The sequence below is a fragment of the Panulirus ornatus genome, chromosome 38, assembly GCF_036320965.1.
Source record: "Panulirus ornatus isolate Po-2019 chromosome 38, ASM3632096v1, whole genome shotgun sequence".
NCBI lineage: Eukaryota > Metazoa > Arthropoda > Malacostraca > Decapoda > Palinuridae > Panulirus > Panulirus ornatus.
The window spans coordinates 7,264,269-7,272,140 of record NC_092261.1 but is presented as its reverse complement, the minus strand read 5'-3'; positions in this window follow the sequence as shown (position 1 = coordinate 7,272,140).

Below are 7,872 nucleotides of genomic sequence, written 5' to 3'. Positions count from 1 at the left end.
TTTCTATATCCTTTTCTATACCCAAAACCCAAACTTTTGCATTTAAAGCGAGTAAGGCTATTGTCTGACTTATTTTTATACCTCAATCCTCCCTAACTGCATTATCACTTCCTGAAAGAGGAAATGGAAGAAAAAACAAAGTGAGCATCTTTTTCATCAAAGGCTAAGCCCATGACGATACCTCACTAAGGTAGGAAAGCAAAAAGCACATAGAGAAAAGAAATGTCTGTCCAGCTTTGGTGAAATAACATCAAGGCCAAATGAAGAATTACCTCGTTTGTACACATTCAGTGTACTAGATATGACAGCTATAGAGCAGAAAAGTGCAAATAAGGCCACTGTTTGTTCCTGATGCTACCATGTTAAAGCTAGAAAGGCAATAAAGAATCAAAGAAAAATAGCCCAGTCTGATTTAAATGCAATATTAAGTTTTGGGAACAGAAAAGGACCATAATTTGCAATATTGGAAGATGTCTTGCCTTGTGGTAGAGTCTCATCCCTCTAACTTATTAGATTAAGAGTATGATTACTTGTGCAAGGAACAAATGAAGTGTGATGATGGAATAAAAAGAGTGTTTGAGACTTTCCATACCATTACATATGCATTCTATACATATGAATCTATGATGACAGTTTTGGGCCCAAAAGTATTCCCAAATGTAAAAAAAATAATTAAGTTTTCAGTATACATCTGATCATGTGCTGTGTTTCAGGAGATTAGTAAAAAGTGACGTATGTTAATGTAACACTGTCAGCTGTTCATAAGGCTAAAAGCTTCCTGGTTATTGACAGTTTTACAGTTGTACTTATTTTAATGCTTTTTTGTGTTAGTTTTTTCTTTCACAAATCATATTATCATTTAGTAGGTATACCATCTGCTGTATGTCATTATCTGCTTGTGTATAACCATATAATGCTCTCTTAATAGTTGAGGAAAAGAGTAAGATTTAACAAATACATGTGTTCTGTCGAGGATAAGCATTATTCTGAAAATTTGTACAATTTCATACATGCATATTTATCCTGTACAGCTGTAAACAATAACCAGTGCTGTTGGCTAACATTAAACCTCAGTATGAACCACTGCAAATTTCACATTTACAGTAAATAAACTCAGCATACAATGTTGTATGGAAGTAATATGCAAGTGTATACAGTAGTAGAATTATAATGGAGAGTACAAACTGCAAAGATGTTTTTGGCGAGGCTTGTATGTGGTGTTAGAGGAAGGGACTATAAATAAGATATGAGAATGAGAGAGGAAGATCTTGAATTAAGAAAGTATGTGAAAAAAATTAAGAATGGACTTTTGAAGTGGCATGGCCATATAAACTAGATAGGTGCTGAAAGGACAAAAATATATGAAAAGAAAAGAAAGAATTCAAGGAGGGGACTGCATGTGTGTGAGGGAGAGAAAGAATTCAAGGAGGGGACTGCACGTGAGTGAGGGAGAGAAAGGAGTAATAGCATGAAGAGTATAGAGTTGAGCAAATGAAGATATGCATGACCGATATTTTACTCGAGTCACACTACTGGATAATGGAAGCCAGCATATTGGATTTGGGTTCATGATCTAACTTATTCATTATGGAATAATAATGTAACCACTGCTTTGTATTTTACTTAAACTATTACAGTACAGTATAATGAAAAGAATTATTCATAGCAATTAATGGACTCAGGTGATAATTTATTAAATATGGAATGTGCCTCCCACTCTAGCTTAGTCAATAATTTTGCTTGTATTATGATAAGTGTTTATTATCCTAACTGTTTGCCCCTATGTTTATAGTGCAAGGTATCTCTTAATTGTTGGACACTGAAAAGATAGTTTGGAATTCAAATTATGCAAAGGACTGTTTCAGGTATATGGTTACAAGCTTGAGAGGGATTGCATAAAGTCATATCTATTTATAGTATTTATAAAGCAAATGATGTCTCAAGTAAAGCAAGTTATTCAAATGTATGTTTGTTGTTTTCCTGCATTACACCAAGATTACTGTATATATAAAATAATATACAGTAGCTTTCCACTGTGATTTAGTCAGCTGGTCAGTGTATCCACCAAAGTAAGGAAAAGTTACCTACTTTGCAAAGTGCAAATACCAGCCTAGCTGGTGATGCCTATGTTATTGTTCTACTTAGAACAAGTAAATCAAAATTTACTTTCAGAGGATCAGGGCTCAGAGAGAAAAAGTAATATTTTGTTTCTAAGATTTTTTTCTTTATGTTCATAGTTTCCTGTGTCAGTGAAATAGTGCTTGGAACAAAGAAATGGCACTTTTTGTCTACCTTTATCCTCAAACTGTTATGCACAATGCAATTAAGTCATAACCACCTATCCACAGTCAAGCCCCTTAAATTTTTCTATGTTGACCACTTCATATGCCCTGATTCAGCCCATTAGCAGAATGTTTCCCCGTGTACTGCTTTCATTTTATCCCTTGCACACTTTGCACCTTCCTGCTGCTTGTTCAAGTCTCAGTAACTCAAAGAATCTTTCTCTTCTTCCTTCCCTCTCATATTTGGTCTCCCCCCCCTCTTTGTTTCCTCTACATCTGATGCATATATCCTCTTTGTCAGTCTCCCCTTAATAGTCTTGTCAATATGTCCTAACCATTTCAGCATATTCTGCTTAGTTCTTTCAAACATACTTTGCGTACTACTACACCTCTCTCTCATCTCACACTGTCATTCACAACTTGATCCACCCTCCTCATAGTGCATAATGTCATCGGACATGCCATTTTCAACACATTCACCTTTTCCCATACTTTTATATTTAGGGCCCATGACTACCATTCATACAGCATCATCAGGACTATAACATTAAACATACCCATCTTGGCTCTTACAGACAGGGCTTTCTTTCCACACACTCCTCAATGCTCCCAGGACCTAAGGCGAGTATTTTTTTTGTACACATTCAAGATCAAGCTGTCAGCCAATCCCTAAATATTTTAATCTTGGCTAAGTGTAAAAAACTGTCTATAACCCTTTCTATGATGAATGTACAGACTTGATTTTAGAGATACTTGTATGACTGTACTTACAGCTACTTTTAAATTGACTGAAAATGAAAATTAAAAACAGTCTTCGGGTGAAATTAATGCAGAGACCTTAACCATATTTAGTTATGGAAGATATGTCATTTTTGTGAATAACACTTAGGAAATAAAAGTGTCACAAAAATTAACCTACTCAATGCATACAGGTGCCAATCATTTCACACAATGGGGAGACTCAAAGTTTTAAATTAATGATGTTAACAATTGTTCTTAGACTAATGCCATAACATAAAATTAAATTAAATTTTTTTAGAAATGATATGAGGCACTTTTACTACATCAGAGTATGTGGAGGAAGACATTATACTACATGATGCAGTCATGACTGACACAGCATACAGAATTATGAAAAGTTATACGATGGTAAAGAGAATCAGAGATGACTTCTGTGGGTGCATTATTACCTCCCCAAAGAATATCAATCAGTAACACGACATCAAATACACATGCATAACCTGTCCTTAAATTACAGTTTAACAGAAAATTACTTTCATATGTTCTCCAGTCTTTGCCTCAAAGAACATGATAACTGGGTCACTGGGATTCTACTTTTTGATAGTGTCTGAAAACAACTTTGAATGACGAAATAAGAAAAAAAGATTCATGAACAGGAATATCTGTCATGATAAAATCAGGGGTGAGATGTCTATTTATGCATTCTCAGACTTTATCCCAGCAATATTTATGCATCTTTGGGATTTTGGCACTACAGTATTTGGGCCTTTAAGACCTGGTGCAACGTTTATGGACACTAAGGACATCAATCCGTCGTTTTCAATGTGTCCTTGTTTAAGTTCAAAAGAAAAAACTTAGACATCCTTAAAGGAATATTAGAGGAATCACCCATGTTGTATGGATGTTTCAAAGAAGCTTGATCAAGTACCTGTTTACTGCATGTAAAAGACGAGTAATAAACAGAGCGTCGTCAATCAAATGACTCCAAACTGCAAATGAACATTTACTTCTTTCTAATGAATAATGTAAGAGGTACTGCACAGCTACATTGATCTTTATGACCGTTAGATAATTCTTCAAAGAGCTTTTTTTTTCTATAGGAATAAATGGGAAGAACAGACAGTAGGGACCTCGATGGTCCAAGACGAGGTTATCTGCTGTCATAATTTTTTCCATTCATTGCCTTGAGACTCATGCACAGAAGGTGACATTTTCCTAAGATTTATCTTGCCCCGCAAGACACAAGTGACTTGTTAGATAAGAGGAGCCCTCGTGAATATTACTTGCCAATTAGAAAGGTCCCTAGGAGAGTGAGACCTGCCAGTCTTTCTACTAGACAGGTCACAATGCCTCCTGAGTCTAACTAGTTGGCAGGTTACAAAGCTTCAGAGATATCCCTATGTAGCACAAGTGACCTGCCACATATATAGACCCTTCGGTCAATATGACCTTCCAAGAAAATTATATATATATATATATATATACTTTTTTTTTTTTTTTTTTTTTTTTTTTTTATACTTTGTCGCTGTCTCCCGCGTATTGCGAGGTAGCGCAAGGAAACAGACGAAAGAAATGGCCCAACCCCCCCCATACACATGTACATACACACGTCCACACACACAAATATACATACCTACACAGCTTTCCATGGTTTACCCCGGACGCTTCACATGCCTTGATTCAATCCACTGACAGCACGTCAACCCTGTATACCACATCGCTCCAATTCACTCTATTCCTTGCCCTCCTTTCACCCTCCTGCATGTTCAGGCCCGATCACACAAAATCTTTTTCACTCCATCTTTCCACCTCCAATTTGGTCTCCCTCTCTCCTCGTTCCCTCCACCTCCGACACATATATCCTCTTGGTCAATCTTTCCTCATCATTCTCTCGGTGCCAAACCATTTTAAAACAACCTCTTTGTTCTCAACACGCTCTTTTTTGATCCAACACTTACGCAATAACGTTACAATTACTCTCAATACCACTCACACCAACATTGTCCTCAAAACTCATTTCAGCATATCCATCTTCATGTCCAACTCTATCCATAACACCACACATTCAAATCATTTTAAATTGTTAATACTTTCTTCAAAATAGACCATTTTTTAGCTGTCCGGATAATGAAGTTCTCGAAGTTCCATAACTTCTTTTATTCCCCCAAGCAATATCAATAGTTAACCCACTCACACCTACCCTTGAATCATTTACCGATTTCATGTTCCTCCAGTCTGCTCAAGAACCACTCCAGATCACTAAAACACTTTCATAGTGTCTGCATTTTACATTCAATAACTCACATCCAATTGACTTGAACCCAAGCCTCTGAACAATAATTCCTTTTCTCTATATCCACATATTTATCATCTTTATTTATACATATTGCTAGATGTAACTATATATAACACATCATTGTTTTCAATCTTTAATAAAAAAAAATAATATATTAAAATATTAAGATCACACATATTATAATTTCAAAATATATATATATATATATATATATATATATATATATATATATGACCCATCAGAAAGACAGATGAGAGTCACTTTTCCTAAGGTATCCTTCTTCCTTGCAAGTCACATTACCTTAAGAGGTTCTCTTTAGCATAAGTTAATTCACCTGGGGAGAGGGGTCTCTTTCTCTGCCCGGCAAGTCACTTAACTGTGGGGGTGCCTTTGTCTCAATACGGGGCAAGTCATTGCTCCGCCATAGCACAAATCAAGAAACAATAGGACCAGTAAGCAACTCGTGTCACGCTTCCGGTGGCCGCCGGCCTAGCGTGGACTTTCCCAACTAACCCCACAGGAAACTGGCTCATTAATCAGCACGGAGGCTGTATCTGCCACCAATAGAAGCGATATGTCCATGACCGTAGGTGGTCAAGTGACCATCCGACTACGCACTGCCGTTACGTTGACGACATTCATGGGGTCATAAGGAACGAGAAGCATCTAAGAAACTACAGAAAGCTATGGAGGAGACATCTGTCCGGAGATTCACTTATGAGTTAGGTGTGTACAACACGATTCCCTTTCTTGATGTAGATATCCGGGCTCATAATGGGGAATACCGTACCAATGTTCCCTACTTATGTGATAAAGAGGTGTCTGAAAGCTGGAAATGAGGGAGAGGTACACTAATTTTATGCGTTCTCAGAGCTTATCTAAATCGTGCTTACAAGAACTGTTCATCATGGGACCTCTTCCATCAAGATATCACCAGAGTTAGGCACATTCTAATGAACGCTCTTTTTTTTCTCTCCAAACTCTACTAGTTAACCAAAGCCAACAATAACCTCGAATTATTCATCGAGTTATTCTACAAAAGCCAAAGGTCTCCTACTTATTGAACTGACGAACGTATCCTGAAGGAGATAATATATAGGAACATTACCTGTAACATCCATGAAGATCGTCTCAGCATCATCATTTCCATTTACAGTCAACAAATGTAGTTTACAAGTACTCTTGCCCATTTGAAGGTAATAAACTTCAAAACAACATGAACTACATCGGTATGTCTACGTCACAAAAAACAAACGGAAAGCTGTTAAATATGCACTGTTCATTAACAGCCTTATCTATAACCCATGCCTGACATCCAATCAATAGCTACCCGGCGTAAGCGTATGTTTGTACATGTATATATGAGGTCAAGACAGATATACAGGGTTACGAGACGGAGAACACGATTTTGTAAAATTCTCTTTACGTCGTAATAGTCAAATAATACCTGTAATCACATATACTCGGGGCTGGTCGATAAATGGGGAGCTAGCTTAGGCTGAGTGCGTGTGTAAGCATGCACATAAGACATGAAATATATATGCAAGGTTAAAAGGTCGGGCACATAGCGCAAAACTCACCTCGAAAATAGTAATCATATACCTGACTTTCGCTAGTGTTAAAGTATGGTACATATACAAGGTTGATTTGTATTCATAGTTTTGATCAAACCTAGTCATTACCCTACTATTTTATGCGTTCCGTCTGAGAAATAAAAACACAGTGCACGTAATAACGTTTATTCCCCGATATGAAGCAGAACCGAACCGGACGTTGGGATTTTTATCAGTTGTCGAGCCGAGTAAGTGCGGCAGGCAGGAGGTTAGTGCGCGGGACACTGAATCTCACAGCCCTTGATCTACGCGAGGAACAGCACCTCGTCCACCCTGAGGTCGGCAGAACAACTTGACATTCCTCGCTTAGTTTGAACGATTAGCTAATACATCGAAAAAGACTCAACACCGTAACACACTGTCATGAAACTGAATATCACAAATGTATATAAAGTGGAAGCCTAAATCGTCGTGGAGATCAAGAATCCTCATCCAACATCTCAATGTGAGTAACGACGTATGCAACGTCTATAAGTGAATATCAAATCATAATTTTGAAACATTAACCTTCAATCTAAGATATCATTTTGTCAAGGCATTCAAGTACAGCATGTTCTGAGAGTTTACTTGTATTTAAGGTATTCTGCTTGACTGTTAAGAATCCTTAAATAAGGACTGTCAGAAACAGAAAATGTTATCCTGGTATACCTCTGCTATTTAGTCGTGTGTCCTTCCCACCTTGGCTGCAACGGTAATCAAGATGTGTGTCCCTCCCACCTTGGCTGCAACGGTAATCAAGATCAGTCATTCTCACTCTTCACTTCCATTCAGAGAAAACTTTGATCCACCCAACACTGTGAAACATTTAATTCTGTCTTACGAATTATATAAAACTTACTAAACCTATTAGAACATTCTATTAGTGCTATGTGTACAGGTAGTCAATTTAAGCAAAGTGAAAATGACAAGATGAAAAATATGAATATTTTTTTTGACATAT